General features: G+C 39.5%; 1 long non-coding RNA gene and 1 pseudogene across 1 annotated transcript; both read left to right on the top strand.

Annotated features, from left to right (window-relative positions):
* The first annotated feature begins 82 nt into the window (after positions 1 to 82).
* Positions 83 to 6,155, top strand: LOC118500229. The gene is made up of 3 exons (XR_004902786.1): positions 83 to 1,072; positions 4,581 to 4,589; positions 6,144 to 6,155. It is a non-coding gene; the product is annotated as an uncharacterized LOC118500229 (long non-coding RNA).
* Positions 6,156 to 11,563: 5,408 nt separating this feature from the next.
* On the top strand, positions 11,564 to 12,106 carry LOC114495010 (annotated as a pseudogene).
* Positions 12,107 to 21,200: the final 9,094 nt, after the last annotated feature.

Consider the following 21,200-nt stretch of genomic DNA (forward strand, 5'->3'; position numbering starts at 1 on the left):
ACCCAGGCATGTGCCCTGACTAAAAGGGCAAGGAGAAACATCAATGTGTGGTTGCCTATCATGCACCCCCAACTGGGGACCTGACCTACTACAACCCAGGCATGTGCCCTGACTAGGACTTGAACAAGCGACCCTTTGGTTCGCAGGCCAGTGTTCAATCCACTGAGCCACACACCAGCCAGGGATAATACACCCTACTCCTGAGAAGATAATTTTGTGTAGATTACTAAATGATGATTATCACATAGCCCATAAAAACAGCGTTTGTATTTATTGAGAGATGTCATTACTTAATGAAACATACTGAGTTGAAAACATTTTGCAGTTTTGTATTGTCTATATCATGTTAAAAATTTATAAACCTCATCTGTACAGTGATGAGATTTGCTTTCTATCCAGATACTTTCTTTTGTAAATGTGATTAATCTTAGGAATACTCACTCTGGGAGATTCCTTATATATAAGAAAGCAGAAATAAGAGTCGAACTTGTTCATAGGAAGTTACCAAATGGTGTTCTAAAATTTGGTTACTGGGTTTTGGACAATTTCCCTCAATAGGATGATGTAAATAGTGACTAGATGACAAGGTTTGTCTATAGGAACCATAATGTGTAAGTTACATGATTACTAAAGCAAAACAAAAATGCAATCTTTTAGTTTAAAGAAAAGTGCCACTGGCCACTTTGCAGTACACTACAGCCTTCATTATTCCTAACACCCCATTAGCCTAGGACAGTGCTTTTTTATTCACACACACAGCTCCATGTCTAGAAGCAGCCTAGCCCAAGCATGCAATTCACATCTGGTCTCCACCCCCTCCAGCCGGAGCACTAAAAAAGGATATTGTGGTTCCCCATCTTGGGTTCAGAATCTCCATCTCTGGGGTCTATTTTAAATGCAATTTAGATGCAGTTCTGTGGCAGAAAATATAAAAGATTTTGGTCACCAATGAGCAGTACCCCAGCGCCCTTTCCATAAGTAAGAGAATGCTTTCTACTCGTTTCAAGCAGTGTGGTTTCAAAATGAGTTGGAAGAACAGCAAAAATTCTTTACATTGTAAACAATGAAGTTAGTTGCTGTACATATTTATACTACACATCCCCTGATCCCTTGAATATGCCTCCTCATATCCAAATGAAAAAGGCTGATTTTGAAATGTCCAACACAATCTTTCTGTGTTACGTTTGGGGTAAATAGCCTAAGCAGAATCTTGCAAGGAAAGCTAAGGGGAGTATTTGCCTTCGTGAATTAAGTCAGTTGTATGCATTAAATTTTAGTAGAAGAATTAACAGTAATTCTGTAATTTGATATATATTGCCAGACTAAACAGTTGATTAATATGTACTCCCATATAAATTGATGGTAATCCTTTATTATCCCAGTTTTATACATAAGGGATTTGCACCTCCAGTTAGATGACAAGCTGGTAAGTGATAGAGTTCAGGGATTTAAACCTGTGACTATCCACAAGTATGACTATATGTGTGTGATCAGCTTTTATGTAATCAAAGCTTTTATATGAGTTCTGCTCGTAATTCATGCTCATTTTTTCTCAATACTTCATAAATACCATATGATTTTATAAATTCATTTAGAGTGAACCTTGTATTTTTTCAGAGAAACCTTTTTTGAAGTAAATCAGGATAGGCCAACATAGACTACAAGAAAACACCCACCTGAAAGTTACATTTATTTCTCACTTAAGCTTCATGTCCATTATAAGGACCCATGCTGATGGAACATCTACTCTGAAACAGTGTTAATTATGACCAAAAAAGAAACCTCAAGGTGGTAGGGGTGGAGTTTCTCACATTTAAGTTCTTGACTAATAACATTTCTATTCAAGTCATTGGACAGAACGGGTCTCAAAACCACCCAGCCTAGGGAATGCAGTCCTATCATGTTCTGATAAGCCAGAAATACACTGCATTAGTAACTTACCACATCAGAGTTTTAAAAGTGGATTTATTTTTAAAAGAAGATATCCACAGCAACATCCCTTGTAAACTAAAATATCAAGCATAGAGGGGCAAAGTTCCTATGCAACCACAATAGATGTCATGAAGTGTAGGCACTAAAGTGTACTTACTAGGGATTCATAAGTTTGTGTTTAAGTATATTTAATCTTATTTCCAATATAACTTAAGCTAGCGCTGGTAATTTGATTTCCTGCCAGACTAGAGGGGGCAGTTAAAATGCAGAGCACAGGGGAGAGAAGCAAATGGGTAAGATGTACTGTACTTGCCAGCCTTATACTGAGAGAGATTATAAAACTAAATTCAAGAGGCACAGCCATTTGGGACATGTCAATGCTATGGATTAACAGCCTTCAGCTTAGATACCTCAGTATCCAAGATACCTCAATATCTAAGATACCACAGGTCATCGATGTACTACACAGCACATAATGACAGCTAATAGCAAATTATCCTTAGTCATAAACACTACAAACCATTATATTTGGCTTTGTTTTAAGGCAAGGAATGTTATATGTTCAAGGGATGTTTTTAGATATTAGAAGAATGGTGCCAAGAATAATTAAGTTTGCCAAGCATTAGGCTAAACTTACATATTATTTACTGCTATATTAGAACCTTTAATATGCTTATTTGAATTTGTAATCTTTCGAAGGAGATAATATATTTAACCATTGTATAAATCAGCATCCTGGATGGAAACAATGGTACACTCACAGTGGATAATTGAGAAATATTTAATGGAAGAAAACCAACAAAGGAGAATGCAATATTGCTACCCTCTAAATCTAAAGATGCAAGGGAGAGGGAGCAGTTAACAGAACTGTAGAGAACAGTTAAACAGAGAACCAACTCACTGAAGCTGTGACCTCAGTAGAAAGACAGCCAGTGCACTAGTAGCAGTCCAGCAAGAGGAAGGTAAGAAACCAAGAAATAAATACCTACCCGATAACCCATCCCCTTTAGAGGTCTCTTCCCCTCTCCACTCCCCTCTTTAGCCAAACTCAAGAGGCAGGCACGGGACAAAGGAACCTGTAGTATGTACAGATCAGCCCTTTGGAAAATGAACAGAAGGGAGACGAGAAAGAGAGAGAGAGAGAGACAATGTCCTGTACAACTGTTATTCCCTTCTTTTCCCTCAGATGACTGGGACTGTAGTGCACGGCAGAGCACACTTTGGGAAAATTTGACATCCATTTATAAAGATAGACATACATAAAGACATTTTTCTAAAAGACAACAATAGAAGAATCTACACTAACAAGAAACTGCTCATTCAATTTCAATTTAAGTGTTGATTTGGGGACAATGGAGTATAGTTTTACCAACAATGATAAGATGAACAACATAATGTCCATTTCACTTTTACTTACACACTATGATCACAGAGTTGGTCATTTTTACAAAAAACATTCCAAAGACATTAACCAGTTATTCAGATCATTTTGTCTTGAAGTTCATTCTATAGCATTCATATACATTTTTCCTTTTTCTATTTTTAACTGATTTCACTTTATCAGGTATTTTTTCTGTTGGTCAAGAAGTCCGTTAACTTTTTTCTCACAATTTTATTTATTTATCTTTATTTAGAGGGGAAGAGAGGGAGAAAGAACAGGAGAGAAACATCGATGAGCAAGAATTACATCAATTGGCTGCCTCTCACACACGCACAACTGGGGATCTGGCCTGCATGTGCCCTCCCCCGGAATCCAACCAGAGACCTTTTGGTTTGCAGGCTAGCACTCAGTCCACTGAGCCACACCAGCCAAGGCCTGTTTCGTTTTTTCCATAAAAAGACACTTTTCATTTTCACCAATAACTATTGATTTGGATATTTTGAATATGTCAGCTCTCCCTCGTGGTATAATGTTGATTGTTCTCTATGTCTCAATTCGATTGCTATCAAGTTCAACTGATCTAACCAACCATGGAACATCATCCAGCAAGAAACTTCCAGCACAAAACTTCACAAACCACTTTTGACATGTTCAATCAGTCACAGCACCTTCTCCATACACTGCACAATCTTTTTTTGTGTTTCAGTTGTGTTTTTACCTTTCTGAAATAATAAAGCATAATATATCAAAAATGTTGCTGATTTTCTTCCACTTTCATTATTAAAATGGCTACATAGAAATTCACCAATTATAAGTATTTTTTAAAATGCACACTGATATTACAGTTGTCACAATACAATCTAACAAAATTGTTTTAAATGAAGTCAAAAACAACTAAGTGCGACTAGAGCTTCTTACGGAAAAACACAAATGAACTTTTTAGCCAACCCAATAATTTATTTTCTAGCCCTTAAATATCTAATTTCTTTTACCTCTTTCCACAATTTTTTAATGTTTTTAGGTTATGAGTTGAATAAGTGTGATTCCTTTTTAGTTATCACTTATTTTATCTTTTTTAAGAAAGAGGGGAAGGGAGGGGAAAAGCACTGATGTACAAGAGCTACATTGATAGGTTGACTCACCTGCCCCCAACTGGGGACCTGGCCCACAGCTCAGGCATGTGCCCTGCCCAAATATTGAACCAGTGACCTTTCAGTTCACAGGCCAGCACACAATCCACTGAGCCACATTACTAGAACTATTTTAGTTTTTTAAAGTAAACAATAATATGAAAATTTTTAAGACATGTTGAGACTAGAGTTGTCAAATTGTTATTCTACTTTACCCTGAGGCATTGATTGTCAAATTTAAACCTGCAACAAAATCACTGGTGGCTTGGCATGGCCTGGCCCAAGTGGCTCCGTTGTTTGGAGTGTCGTTCTGCAAACTGAAAGGTAAAGGGTTCAACTCCCAGTGTTGCAGGTTCAGTGCCCTGTCAAGCACATGCAAGAGACAACCGGTCAATGTTTATCTCCCTCTCTCTTTCCCTCCCCCTCTCCCTAAAATCAATGAGCACATCCTCAAGTGAAGATAAGAAAAAAAAAATCACTGGAGAGCTTGTTAAAAGACAGATTGCTGGACAACTACCCCCAGAATTTCAGATCCAGTAAGTTTGGAGTGAGGCCTGAGAATTTTAATTTTTAGCAAGTTCTCAGGTGCTGCTGCTGGTGCTAGGGAAACCCTTTCAGAACCACTGTTTCAGAAAAAGATGTTTGAATGCTAAAGGAAATAGGAATGATGATACGCATCTATTATGTGACAAATAACCATTGCCTCTTCAGTGACCCAGAGTACTTGCCATCTATCTACCAAGGCATTAAGAAATAGGTTGGGGATAGTGACACCAACATCCATGATGATCCTGGCAGTAGGTGTTTCCTAATACAAGAAATAAGATTATAGGATATCACAAAGGAATTGGGCTGTCCACATCCAGGATAATAATGAGATCTTGGAGTGTTAAAGGTCAGGTGACACTGCTGGACTGTCAGAGATAAGACAGATGAAATGACTGCAATAAGCCATGGGGATGAAATGGTAATTAGAGTGTTTCCTTCCTGTAGTCTGTGGGGACGGCTAATTCATCATGGGGTACCGAGGAATGAAATAGGTGGGCAGCTTACTAAGGTGCCACTGACATATATAGGTGGAGAATTATAGGTCTTCTGGTCAGAAAATATAATTCAAGTCCCTGTAGGAATTCATGATCTTTTCCAATTCCCAAATCTAAGCTAATTCAGAGTCTAAAGCAGAGGGGCTGATCTAAAGGACCCTGGAACTCTTCTACCAGTTTTATGGTGAATTTTCCTTCAGTTCACCCTAAAAGTCTTTTTAATGCTTGACTCTGCACTGAGGAAAGGGAAGTACCCACAATTTCTGGGAATTGTATTAGACAATGACTCTGAACTTTTGTTAAAACCAGAGATCAGAAATACCACAATCATCCACCAGTCCAAGTTTGGGTTTATGGGAGTCGGAGGACAAATAGAAGCTTGGCCTAAGCCCATAAAACAATGGGTCAGTGTGAAAGCCAGTTTCTAAGATGGCCCGAATGATCCTCATCTCACCTCTCAGTATTTATACTTATCAGTGGTCCCTTTCTATATTGTGCCAGCATTGATCTGCATGACCAATAGAATATGGCAGAAGTGATAGTATGTCACCTCTGAGATTAGGTTATAAAACATTGCAGTTTCCATCTTGGGCTCTGCTCTGTAGGAAGTTAGATGCCACAGTTTGAGGACATACAGGCAGTCTATAGAAAGGAAAGAAAGTGAAGTGTCTAGCTGTAGCCAGAGGGATCAAGGTCAGACAGCAACCACTGAGTAAACTTGTAAGCAGATCCTCCAACCTGCAGATGACTGGAGAGACCAGAGTCACCCAGCTAAGCTACTTCTGGATTCCTGATCCACAGAGACTGTGAAATAAATATCTGTTGTTTTAAGTTCTTAAATTTTGGGATAGTTTATTATGCAGCAATGAAAACTTAACACAATACCCCACCTTACTGGGTTATTTGAAATAAATGCCAAATATAATATGTCGCCTGAATATATTTTGGTATACATTTCTCAAAGATAATTTATCTTTTCTAAACATATTGCAATATCATTATCACACCTAAAAATGAATAATAATATCAATAAGTACTCAATGTATCAAATCACTGTTCAGATTCCTGTAGTTGCCTCATGAATTTGTTTTTAAAAATGTTAAGTTTAGGATTCACATAAATTCCATATATTGCAATTGGTTGGCACATTTATTTTCATTTATAGATTCTCTCTCAATTACTTTTTTCCTTTGTAATTCATTTGTTGAAGAAATTGTATTATTTATTTTAATATAAATCCATTATTTATTTTCTGTAAATTGGTAGTTAGTGACAGAGACTTATTCAGATTAAGGTTTCATTTTTGGGGGGAGCTAAGATAACATCATAGGTGTTCCTTTTAAAATTTTTAAAAAGACTTTATTTATTTTTATTTTTAGAAAGAGGGGAAGGGGAGGAGAAAGAGAGGGAGAGAAACATTGATGTGTGATTGCCTTTCCTGCGCCCCCTACTGAGGACCTGGCCTCTCACGCGCCCCCTAGTGGGGGATCCAGGCATGTGCTCTGACTGGGAATTGAATGAGCGACCCTTTGATTCCTCATGCCAGCACTCAATCCATTAAGCCACTCTAGCCAGGGCAAGTTCCTTTTAAATTTTGAATCGTATGAATATACTGACTATTCTAAATAAACGTAATATTTTAAAACCAATATTCTTTCTGTAAGATAAAACCAAACTCGTTGCTCATGTAAGGTGTAGCTTGCAACTTCTCCAATTTTCAGACACGGATGAACCATAATTTCCTTTTAAAAAGGTGAACTTTGTTTGTCAATCTTTGGATAACAGGTATATCAAAAGCTATGATGCTAGGGTCCCAGAATATTTAAGGCAATACTTTAGATTTGGTGGGTTTCTGAAATGTGAGGCCCCATGACTAATATTCTTAATAGGCCATTTGATCCTAAAACTAAGGACCTTGGTGTGTTCCTTTTTTTTTTTCAAGTAACCTGAATATTGGAACACACAAGTTCTTACTTTCAAAATTGTATTTTTCCCCTTTCTGCAGCTTTTAGCAAAAACATGTTTTGCATAGACACATGCTGGATTTGAATAATTCAACCTCAAAACTCAGTTGGCATACTGTGGTTTATTTAAATGGAACATCTTTTTAAAAAAATCTGATTTGAGATAGAAAGACTGATTTGTTGTTCCACCTACTCATGTGTTCACTGGTTGACTCTTCTATGTGCCCTAAATGGGGATGAAACCCACAACCTTGGCATATCAGGACTACACTCTAAGTAACTGAGCTACCAGCCAGACCTTAACTGGAACATCTTATATCAAATGACTTAGGATTTCTCCTAATAAGGAGATTACATTTATTTAAATTCTTAACATTTTATGTGCCCCACCAAGGAATATTTAATTCTTGAGCCCTATGCAATGTGGTTTGGTAGCACATTTAAGAAGGCTTTACCTCATGTGACTAAGGAATGGGAGAACTGTTGTTCTCTTGTTATTCCTAAAGTTAACTGAAATGAAATATATGCATCAAATAACATATTAAAAGGAGTAGTGTTTAGTGATGTTATACAATATGATGCAAACTAGGTGGGAATTTTAGTCATATTTCCATCTATTGTACAGATCATCCTCATGCGAGATAATCTAGATAGATAAATATCCAGATGCTTCAGTTGGTTGGAGCGCTATCACATACACCAAAAGGTTGCAGGTTCCATCCCCGGTCAGGGCACATAGAGGAGGCAACCAATTGATGTTTCTCTCTTACATCAATGTTTCTCTCTCTCTGTATGGTTCTTTCTCTCTGTCTGTCTCTTTTTCTCTCTTTCCCTCCCTTCCTTCCTCTCTTTCTAAAATCGATAAGCATATCCTTGGGTGAGGATTAAAAATATAGCCCCAGCTGGTGTGGCTCAGTGGACTGAGCACCACCCTATGAACCAAAGGTAGCCCGTTCCATTCCCAGTCAGGGCACATGCCTGGGTTACAGGTCAGGTTCCCAGTGCGGGGTGCTTCACAAAAGACAACCACACATTGATATTTCTCTCCCTCTCTTCCTCCCCCGCCCTTACCCTCTCTCTAAAATTAAATAAATAAAACCTTTAAGAAAATAAAATTTAAAAAATATATATCCTAAGACACTCTTGATTGCCTATCCCACAGCCACTTCCACCTTCTTCCTTGTAGAGCGCTCTGATTTATGTTGTTGTTGCTGTGCAACAGCTCCAAAGAACGAGTCATGTTTGATCCAAGCCGTGGTCTCCACCATGACTACACATGAAATCCCTTTGAGAGAATTTTATAAATATTGATGCTAGGACATAAGCCCAGAGCAATTAAATCAGAATCTCTGCAAGTTGGGTGCAGGTAAATATATGTTTTAAAAGCATCCTAGGGCCCTGGCTAGTGTGGCTGAGTGGATTGAGCACCAGCCTGGGAAGCAAAGGGTCACCAGTTCAATTTCCAGTCAGGGCACCAGACTGGGTTACAGGCCAGGTCTCCAGTAGGGGACACATGAGAGGCAACCATACACTGATGTTTCTCTCCTTCTTTTTCTCCCTCCCTTTCTCTAAAAACAAATAAATAATATATTTTAAAAAACTAAAAATAGAAACAAAAGCATCCTAGGTTATCTTGCAATGCAGCCAGGAGGCAGGGCTGTAGGTCTAAGCCAATCATGGCACTCCAGCCTCTTTGTTAGTGTACAGAGGAAGGTACATGACCCTGTTCTGACTGATGAGACTTAAAAAGAACTCTACTAGGGTCTTCTGGTGAAAAATTTCCTCCCTGAAATAGAAAAAAATGTAAAAAGAAGGAGTTTTTAGTGCCAACACTCCTGCTTCTTGCTTGGAATAATGTCAAATGAGGGCATAATGTTTGGTTATAGGGATCATTTTGCAGCCAGGAGGAAAGACATTGCTGAAATAATAAAGATGGCAGAGCAGAAAGATTGAAGGATTCCAAGTGTTATCAGTAGGACAACAGAGCCACTGTGAACATAATGAGAATTATGGATTTGTTTTATGGATATTCGACCTTTCACAAATATGAGAAAGTGAAAGCCTGATAAGAAAGTCAGAGGATGGGAGAAATAGGAACCAAACATTCCACCTGAAGCACTAGTGTGGGTGGGCAAACAGGAGCTGGCAGAGAAATCAAGAAGCCAATCTCAACTGCTTCCCAAAGAGGGACTGCAAAGGGAGTACTCAAGGAGAAGGCTCTTCAGATTGTCACTTATGGGGAAACAGTTGCTTTTGTGGAGCTGTCATTTCTGGGTCTGGAGCTGTTGTCCAGTCATTTAGGTCAGTGGCTGCTATTATTCAGCAGGACCAGCAGGTGGCGAGAGAGGCAAGACACAGAATAGAGATGAGGAAGGACAAGGTGGGACTCACCAGGCATCTCCCCCTCTACTGTCACCCAATCTGAGAGAGAGCAATGACCTTCTAAGTAAAATGGCTTCAATTTCATGTGCTTTCCAAATTTCATACAAATTCTTCCTTTATCCAATTCTAACCTGAGCCATAGGGAAAAGGGATTCTGGGAAATGTGGTTTCCAACCTTAGTCAAGAAACAGGAAAAAAAAAAGGTGCAATCTTTCTGGAAAGTCTAAATTTGGGGATTAAAATCAGTAAGAAAGACAACTTTGGAAATGATACCAGTTAACTATCCCTCACTAACCTTACCTTTCCCTATTATTATAAATGAAAACCAATTTCCTTAAACTTGTAGGTAAACACCCTTTATAAATTGAATTCTGGTACTTCTTTCCCATACAGATAAATCAATAATAAGCACAGACTATAAACAATAATGGATTAAGGACAGCAATTCAAAGGCTAAAAGGAATTTTTAATGGAATAAGTTAAAATTGCAAAAAGCAAATTGATATTAAAAGCAAAATGATAGAAATTACAGATAATCACTAGATAGGACAAATAGAATGACATAGAAAATAAAAACAGAAGGCTTCTATTGTTTTACAGCTAAATGGTAAAGTTGAAGAATATAAAAGAGGAGTAAAAAACAGCATAAATTTGGATGAGGGTATTCGTTAAAACACTGAGAGGGTAATCTGAGCAAGAATTAGTCATCATTGGAATAAATTATAATTAATTCAGGTTTCCAGAGGCAACAGACACCGACAAAAAGTTAAATTGACCCACTGTAACCAATGTAGACAACAAATCTACTGGAGGTTTTAAGTCCTCATTATGCCAACATATCTCCATGGAGTTTGCAAAACCTAGATGCAGTCTCTCATGGCTCTCAGAAGCTTGTCTGGGTTGAAACACTCATAGAAGAAAAATGGAGGGAAGAAAACAGCTAAACTTAAAGAAAACATTTTACCAATTTTTGGAACATTGACTAGCAAATGGAAGTAAATAAGTGCGCTGGTGTTTACATACAATATTTCTTTAAAAATTAGTTCCTCCTCAATATATTTTAACAAATGTGTTAAAATATTTATTGAAAGACGGTAAACTAAGCAATTGCTTTCAGTGGTAAACTAGCTTCACACAGGCTGTGATGAATCTGCCATGCTGCTCCTGGAAATATATCAAGCGCATCTTACTTTGCACTGTGAGGATAGTCTCATTTTCATACACACAAGAATGTACAAGAAAGTGATAACATTGGTTGCCTCCTAGAAAGGGAAATAGTATCTGGAGAACAGGAATGAGAAGGAAACTTTCCTATTCTCTGTATCAACTTTGAAATGTTGTACCTTATGAATATATTACCTACTCAAAAATAATCTAAACACTTTTCAGGTTTTCAGCTTCTGCTCTGAAATTGACAACCACCTTAAAGTGGAAAGCAATTTCAAATGACAGGGTCACCTCTGTTGGCTTCCCTCCTCTCCTGAATTTTGGTCTACAAATTCACAGGTACTCAATTGTTCTCCAGTGCCTTGAAAGTGATTTAAATTTTTTTTTAGTGGGAAGGATAAGCCTAAATGATCTAGTCTACCAGTACCTAAAGCAGAGCTTCTGTAATCAATAATCACTTTTTTCTTAAAGACTTTGTTTATTGATTTTAGAGAGAGGCAAAGAGACTGAGAGAAACACTGATTTGTTGTTAACAAATAAAAATTTTTATTTAAAAAAATTTTAAAGCAAGTATCTTTCACATACATACATACATACACAAAGAGTCAATTGTAGGTGCTAGCACAGGAAGATGGTCCAGCAGGTGCCTGAGTCAGTGCTGTTCATGTGTCTGGGTAACATCTGTCAGTCACCCATTGCAGAGCCCATTGTTAGAAAACTTGTAACTAATCAGAACATTTCAGATAATGGAGGACAGACAGTGCAGCAACATCCACATGTGAAATAGGAAACCCTCCTGATTATGCAGGGCAGAATTGCAAAAAAGAAGCATGGTGTTCCCCTAAATCACGTTGCCCAGCAGGTTACTAAAGAAGACTTAGCCACATTCAATTACAAACTAGGTATGGATGAAAGCAATCTGAGAGATTTGACTAGAAAAAGTGATTGAATTAAAACAGCAAAGCTGAAATCAAACTGCCTGGCAGCTATGATCCACAAAAACAATGTATTATCAAAGATCCCTATCAAGGGAAGGAGTCCAGCTTTTAGACACTGTACCAGCAATGTATGAAGAGCAGCAGAGCCTTCTTGGAGAAGGCCCCATAGCTATCTGTCCTCATCCTCACTACAAACCAGCTAGCACATGGGGCTCTGTGCTTCTCCACCAAGTGTCAGTGTAACAGTGGCCTATAGCTCATGGCCAGTGCTGTTATTTCAGTTGGCCTACTATTTCTTATCTTAAAAAATAATTGTAAGCCCTGGTGGCGTAGCTCAGTGGATTGAGCGTGGGCTGCAAATCAAAGTGTTGCAGGTTCGATTCCCAGTCAGGGCACATGCCTGGGTTGCAGGCCACCGCCCCCAGCAACCGCACATTGATGTTTCTCTCTCTCTCTCTCTTTCTCCCTCCCTTCCCTCTCTAAAAATAAATAAATAAAATTTTTAAAAAAACTAAAAAAAATAATTGTAGATGGATATCAATTGTTGTGTTTGGCAAAAGAATAAATAAATATCTTTCACTCAGACAAAAAATATCAACTGTACATCATAGTTAATTACTCTTAATCTTAGTTAAACTAGTATTTTAGTTTTTAAACTTGTTTGATTTAGCCATTTTAAAGTTAACTTTTAATCCTTCCTTCGGAATACTGCTTCCTACCCTCCCTTTGAGCATTATTATTCCACAATTTGAAGGGTGACAAAGAACATGTAGTAAAGATTCCAGGACCAAAAGATATGCAATGTCTCAAAACTAAACACATTTGTTCTTCAAGTATACAGTGACTACAAAATTCAGATAAATAGCCTAGCACTTTCAAGACAGTACATAAATGTTTACTCCAAAAAGAAAACACCATGACTCAAAAACCAAAATTAGTTAAACTTTGAAGCAAAATTCTAGTGGGGTGAGTTTTCTGGACCACTTTACAAAATAGGTGTGTTTCCCGTTTGTGGGAAGAACAATGACTAGAATGCAGTATTGGTTCGTTTTCCCTAAATGCTGTTTTGATGGTGGCATGAGAAAACTCAGCTGTTTCAGACTATTCATTTATTCAACAAACATTTATTGTCCCTTACTGACAGACAAAGCCCTGCCAGAGACCAGGCCAGTGGACTGTGCAAGTAGAAAGAGGTGGAAACTTTTACCTGGCACTAATAATAAATTCTGAGAATTCAGGGGTTGACAACTGGTCCTACCCTCTCTTCTACATGTTTCATTTATTTATTGTGGTGTAAAAAGTTTACCCCCAAACTTAATACCTTGAAGTATGGTTTCTGTGGATCAGGAATTCAAGAAGGACTCGGTTAGGTGGTTCTTGCTCAGGTCTCTAATGCAATTGAAGTAAGAGAGTGGCTAGAAGAATGAAGGGCTGGATCAGCTGGGGGTGGATCAGACATTTCCCTCTCCACATTGTCTCAGTCTGTGTCTTTTTATTTTATTTTTATTGATTTAAGAGATAAACATCACTTTGCTGTTCCATTTATCTATGCATTCATGGCTATTTCTTTTCTTTAAAGATTTTAGTTATTTATTTTTAGAGAGAGAGGAAGAGAAGGAAAAAGAGAGGGAGAGAAACATCAGTGTGTGATTGCCTCTTTTGAGGCCCCTACCAGGAACCTGGCCTGCAACCCAGGCATGTGTCCTTGTCGCTGGTGGGCACAGGTAACCAGGTTCTTGGTAATGGAGGACAAAGAATTGAACTGAACACACAGTTTATAGCATAAAGAAAAAGAGAAGATTTATTAAGTGATAGTACACTACACCAAACATGGGAGCGGGCCAACTCTGAACAGAGACTGATCCCATGGGCTGGAGGGATTCTATCCTTATAGGGCGGAAGCTTCCTGGCTAGTTTTTGGCAGGCTTCTACTGCACATGTACAGGTAGTTGCATTTCAAAGCTACTGTGCATGTGTGGTCTCCCATGATTTTCTTGATTGGCTACTGGAGAAGGAAGTCCCACAATGTTAATTCATTATAACGCTATTATAATGAATCAGGGGTAGCGTAGCATCTTCTGCGCATGCATTCTTGAGTCACCATGATTAAGTGTTTTTTCAGAAAGCAGGAACAACCGGTCTTAGGGGGTCTTTGTCATGTATGGATGTCCTTTATCTTAGCCCTGCAGCACCTCTGGAGTTTCCTCCTTCCTATCTCCTGTTTCATCCTGACTGGGAATCAAATCGGTGACCCTCTGGTTAGCAAGCTGGAGCTCAATCCACTGAGCTAAACCAGCCAGGGTGCAATCATGGCTATTTCTTATATGTGCCCTGACCAGGAATCAAACCTGCAACCTTGGTGCATCAGGATGATGCTCTAACCAACTGAGCTAATTGTTTTGGGTTTCTCCATGCCTTTCAGTGTGGGTTAATTTGGGCCTCCTGACAGCACGGCAGGCTCATCATGATTGGATTGCCTATATGGTGGTATTCCCCAGCATGAGCATACCAAGCGATCAACATGAACACGTGAGGTATATTTATGACCTATCCTTGGAAGTCACACAGTGTCCCTCTGCCATCCACTCAGTCAAGACAATCACAAGGTCCTCTCCCCTCTCTAGACTGGAAGAGACAAGTCAGAGCCTAGACCCCATTTCTCAATGGGAGGAGAGAAAAAGTCGTATTGAAAGAAGAGCCTTGGCTGGCGTAGCTCAGTGGATTGAGCGTGGGCTGTGAACCAAAGTGTCGCAGGTTCGATTCCCAGTCAGGGTACATGCCTGGGTTGCAGGCCATGACCCCCAGCAACCGCACATTGATGTCTCTCTCCCTCTCTCTCTCTCTCTCTCTCCCTCCCTTCCCTCTCTAAAATAAATAAATAAAATATTAAAAAAAAGAAAGAAAGAAGAGCAGGTGGGATAAGAGATACTGTGGTTTCCATCTTTGGAATATATAACCTACCACATTGAGCCAATCCCTTAATGTGTGTAGGGGGACTCCACCCACACAGCCACCCCAGAATAAGACATGCATGAGAATAAGTCTACCAAGACATGATCTGCTTGGGGAGGAAAAGTGGCCGATCTCTCAAAGGAGAAGGACCAGAAACCTGTTCCTCAATGGGTTTTTATTGGGTTTAATTTGCATAGGAATACAGGGTGTATACACAAAGCTCATCAATCATTGTCAGGTAGTAATGATCAAACAATAGATCACATTCAAAGAACTCTGAAGGCTTATTTCGATTCAGGGTCAGATAGCTAAAGGGCCATAAAACTTTGGGGAACAAACTCATTTCACGTTTGGAATCTTATCATTTAAATTGAGGGTACTAGCAAAGTAGGATTCATAGGATTTTATGCATTCTTTCTTAGGCCTGACCGCTCCAGGGAACCCATCCTTTCCAGCCCAGGGCCGCACCCACCTCTGGCATTGTTTCAGGCTTAACTCGGGCAAGGAGAGTTAGGCAGCCAAGCAATTAGGAGACTTCTTGCACACAGAATGAGGGCTCAGGCTATGTTAAAGCCAAGGGTCAAGGGTCCATCGCCCCCTTTTTCTATAGGCCCCCAAGCCCTTCCCAGAGGACCCCTTCATGACCCTGCCTGTCTTAGGTCATCCCTCCCTTGAGGAATCTTACCTGTCGTTGGCTAACCAGTCATCTGCCCAGGGACCAAGCAAGGTGAAGCAAAAGGGGGCAGAGGCGGTGCCTATGCAAGGAAGATAAGCTTTGTCTCCTTAATGGCTTGTGGTCCCAAGGTCTTTTTACTCAGTCTTAGCCATGAGGGGTTACAGTTTCTGAAACCAGGCAGGGCAGTTTCCAACAAATGTGCACTTTGTTTTTTGAGCTTCTGAATTGACCATAATACTATTTAAACATGATTTCATTTTCACTAGTATAAATATTGATGGGCAAGTAATAAGGCAAGGAAAGACACTCCATGTTTTGTCTTGGGTACCACATTCCACCAGCAATATCCATGCCCATGGTAAAGCATCTGTGAACTCCCACCAATCCCCTGTGAGGGCTAAAAAATTAATACTTTTCCTCCCACCATCTAAGTCCTTCTAGCTGGGCTAACAATCAAATTAATGGAGACAGGTTAACAGGAGAAAATCCAATTTTAATACATGCATACAGGGAATTCACATAAACATGAAATTCCAAAGACAGTGAGGTGACATTGGGCATATAAGACATTTGGGGACAAAAGAGAAAGCGAGGAGATGGAGTGTTAGACTTCAGAAGTTAGAATGAGCGATATACAGATAGCTGAGGAAGAAAGAAACATACATGGCAGGAATATCCTTGCCAGGCAACTCAGATGCAAGGGGACACAGTGGTTATCTAGTTGACAGGCCCCTGCCTGAGGCCTTCCTGTTTACCATATTTAATTCAAATTAGGCTAAGGCTAACATCCTAAGATGTCCTTCCTGAGGGAGGTTTTTCTATCTGAATCTCTTGAGTAGAAATGGAGGGAGGGTCAAATGTTCTTTCTGAGTCTTGTTTCATAATAAACAACTTAAACTGAATGTCCCAAAAAGGCAGCCTCAGGGTGGCAAAACTTGGTTCCCTTCACCCACTTTTATTGCTGTTTGAAAACAGCTGAAAGTAATGAGTTCTATTTGGACAGAGTAGAGATCCCTACAAACCACAGCAAAAGATAGCATAGGCAGCTAGATATTAATAAAGGGAGGAAGCAAAGGGAATTTGACATTATTTAGCATAATCAACTGGGGAGCAGAGTTTGTTTCACACATACCCCCAGGGGATTGCAGCATTGCCTCACAAAGTGGATTAACAACCCTCTCTCCCCTACCCCATCAAGGGAGGAAGGATCATGTTTTCAATCTCCCCTGTTCACTTGCCCAGACTAGGGGGGCGGGGGGGAATATGCACGTGCAAAATAGAAGTTAAAATGGTTCAGGGGGAGGTGCTTTGCCATAGAGGCCTGTCAGTCTAACTTGGGAAAGGGATCGTTTGTCTAGGAGGTGGGCCCATTAGAAGCCCGCAAAAGCTTGGGAAGTTCATTGGTTATTTTGAAAATGTGCCTGGTCTGTCCAGAGCCCAACATAATATAACCCAGCTCAACAAAGTAAATCAATCTCTCTCTCTCTCCCCCTCTCCCTCTCTCCTTCTCTCTCTCTCTGTCACCCATGCTAACACCCCTTTCCTTCACGTATTCTCTCAGTAACTATGTGGGTTTAGCAGCCATGAAGCGAGTAGTTGTGAGTCATGTAGACTCCAAATGCAGGCTCCAGGCACGAGCCTTGGTAGATCAGTACAGCCAGGAACAGTGCTAAACTACCTGGATAGGGACTGAACATGCTTATCATCACCCGTGGGCTCCAAAAGACTAAGCTTTAATATGGAACAGAAACTCTGTACACTGACCTGTGTTTTGGCCATGCTGAAGATATGGTTTTACCTTTTCCATGGTAAGGTGAACAGAGATAAGACACAGGGACAGCCTATTTTAATCCAAATAAATCTCACTACAATAAAATCTTCCATGCATGGGTTTATGAAATGCTTTTCTCATGATCCCATGAAACAACCCACTTCCACTGGCAACTTAATCATCTTGTAGCCTGTGTATCTGATATTCCTACTTTATGGCACATATGCTGTAGATAAACCACAATAATATGCATAGAAGTTCATAGTTAACAAACAAGCATAAAATCTTCACTGATATACTACATTTTTACTAGGATTTTTTTTTGGCTTATGAATATTTATATATTTTCAGAAGTATTTTATAGTGAAATAATAAAGAGAATAACTCTTGGGAACTTCTTTAGTTATAACCTTTTTATTTCCTTATTTTAAATTCTAAAACACTTCATACATATCAAAATGTATGAAAATAAATAGGCATCTATTAATGAACCTCAAGATTGAACAAAAGTTAACACCTAACCACATCAGCTCCCTTCTTCCTCCCATTCTCTCTCTCTGAACTACAGATACAATACAAAAGATCATCCCCATATTTCTGCCTTCACTCTAGCTCTGCCATATAAGACTGTGGGTCATAAATATTGTAGTTTATATGAATGGTGCTTCAGAAATTTGTGCAATACAGAATACAGTCATGCATGGCAACTCCAGTATTACTGTACTGAAATTAGTGATTTTCATTATAATTCTCATTTTTATACATTCACTATGAAGGAGGATTATATATAAATATTCTTCATATGCTGATTTTTAAATTTTTATGTAGATGCTATTGTAATTATTTTGCAATTTCCTTTTTTAACTTACTTTATCCATGTTAATAAGTATGTCCAAATAATTTTTATTACTCTATAGTATGCCATGTTATGAATCCCCTTGTCTCCTGTTGCTTCTGAGTTGCCTAGCAAGTATTTTCCTGTCATGTATGTTCCCCTCTTCCTCAACTACCTGTAAATCACCCATTCTCACTTCTGAAATCTAATACCTAATCACACCCCTGTTTTTTTTGTCTAAAAGTGTCTTATATACCCAATGTTGCCTCCCCATCTTTGGAATTTCATGGATATGAACTCCCCATGCATCTATATCAAAAACTTGATTTTCTCCTGTTAATCTGCCTCTGTTAATTTGATTATTAATCAGTTTAGAAGAATTTAGAAGATGGGACTGCTCAGAAACCTTACTTAGTTTAACGTGGCCTTTTATTTTGTTTTGTTTTGTTTTCCTTTTATTCAAACTGGCCTCACCTAGCAGTTTGACTCACCCAGCTTCCTCTCTATACTTAATCATTAAGCCCTCAGGACAATGAGTTTCTGTTAAGTATCCAGTAGTCTTAGAAACAAGGTCCTGCGTCTACTCACTATTGAGATAGAGTTTTCAATCAAACTAAACCTAGTATCTTGGCCTCAGTTCTGTTTTAGCTCCGGACCCAGGAAAGTAGATCAATCCCACAGAACAAATCCTTGCAAAACTGGACAGGACAACCCCATGGCTGACATCAGGATCAGATGAAATGATCAATTACCCCCCACCCTAGCACCAACTGATCAGTAGAGACCATGACCATAATTCTACTAGTCATCATGATTAATGACTTCCTCCTTATATAATCCATCTCCTGGAAGTCATTGGGGAGCCAGGTCTTTGAGCATGAACTACCTGTGACTCCAGGTAGTTCCTTACACTCTTGGCTGCAAACTCCTGTTTGTGTCAATTGGGCTTTGATGTGCTCAGGCAAACAGAACCCTTTAGTCTTAGTAACAGTATTCATTTTTTTAGTCCACACTATTCAAGTATGTTTACTGCAGAACTGATGCTAATTAGCAAAAAAAGGTGGGAGGCAATTAACTACTCTCATACAGAAATGAATAAACTGTGGTTCTTTCTGAGTTTTTTGTTTGTTTGTTTGTTTCTTAATAAACAGCTTAAAATCAATATCCCATTAAGCAGCTTCAGGGTGGAAAATTTTGGTTCTCTTCATCAGGTATCCCTGACATATCTGTGTTTCCTTAGGGAATAAATATACCTAGAAACAGAACTGCTAGCAATTAACATATGTAGAAATTACATATTACCAAATGCATCTTTAGTATTGGTTAGGCTACAATAATAAATAGGCAGACCTCAAAATACCCTGTTTAGTTCAATAGCAGCTTACTTCTCATTCACCTTAAGCCTAAAACAGCATGTGCTCAGGCCATTATAATTACTTACAAGTTGCAGAGTGGATTGAGCAAGGGGGACTGTGCTCCACACAACTATTTGGGTAACCATGCTGTCAGGGGTTCTGTCATTTTTAACATGTGGTTTCCAAGTTTCCCTGTGCATTTCCATCCAGAAAAGAAAAAGTATGTGGACAAGTACATCACTTTTTAAAAATATTTTTATTGAATTTATTGGGATGACATGTGCTAATAAAATGTATATAATATATTATCTGCATATTGTATTTTGTGTTTGTTACAGAACAGACCCCGTGGGGGGCAGCGAATGATAAACTATTACCAAATGGACCCACCCTTGTGCTCTGGGAATCCCCCCTGCCAGTAGGTTCGTTTTGCCTACCATTAGGGGAAGATGTCTCTCAATGCCAGAGATTGGTGAAAAGGAAAGAGATTATTTATTTAAAGAGTTACACAAACTTAAGAATAATGACTTAGTGTCTTCACTGAGCTCCCAAAGTCCTTTAGATAACCACAAATGCACAATCTTTCCTTCCCCCCCTTTGCCCAGTCCGGGTACCATATCTCAGAAAAAGAAATAGAAGTCTGTGGTTCTCTACCCAAGCTGCACCGTCCCAAAAAATGCCACATGGCTGCCGCACCTAGCTTTAAATCCCGGCGCCAATCCTCCTCTACACCATTTCTGACTCCTCCAACATTGGCCACAGCTGCCAGCATTCCCATACATTTCCAGCTTTACTGGGCTGCCATAATAAATAGTAAAGTCTGGGCAGGTGTGGCCCTGTGGTGTGAAGCTAATCATCTCCAAGCTTTTAGGCAGGCTCTGTAACCAGGAGGAGTTGCCTCCCAGTTATATCATGGGTTGCAGTCACTCCCATCCCCCTGGCTTAAAGCATGGCCACAGCTGTTTAACATATCTATGAAACCAGTTAAAGGCTATAGATATGTTAAATGACCGTTCTAGAGGCTATCTACAAACCTGTTGCTATTCAAAACAACTCTCAATGGCCTTGCTGGTTGCATCCCATCCCCTACTCAGCTCAAACTTGAGGGGGTGAGGACAACCTACACATTTTGTTTCCAATATTGCCTGGACACCCTGAGTTCTGGACCCCATTACAAATCCCTATTTGCCCCCCCCCCCCAGCTGTACCCTGTTACATATTCACCACCCAAAGTCAAGTTTTTTTTGCGTCATTTATCCCCCCCCTTTACCCTCTTCTACCTCTTCCTACCCCTCCCCTTTCCCTTTCCCAATCACCATACTTTAAGAAGTGTATCACTTTAAATCCAACTACAAGGGAAGCTGGCAAAGGTAGTCTAGCTGTATGTTCAGGAGGAAGAATGGATCCGAGAAAGACTTGTCACTCTTCCAGTCCCATGTGCTTTAGCAGCCACAGGCTTCAGGAAAATAGAGGTAGGCCCAGCCCAGCAAGTCCACAGTTCTGAGCTCTGCTCTCATCCTCCAGGTGCAAATATGGCCAAGTCCAAGAACCACACCATGCACAACTAGTCTCGATAATGGCAGAAATGGCATCAAGAAACCCTAATCACAAAGATACAAATCTCTTAAGAGGGCAGATCCCAAGTTTCTGAGGAACATGAACAACAAGAAGGGC

Source organism: Phyllostomus discolor, chromosome 4 (assembly GCF_004126475.2).
Source record: "Phyllostomus discolor isolate MPI-MPIP mPhyDis1 chromosome 4, mPhyDis1.pri.v3, whole genome shotgun sequence".
NCBI lineage: Eukaryota > Metazoa > Chordata > Mammalia > Chiroptera > Phyllostomidae > Phyllostomus > Phyllostomus discolor.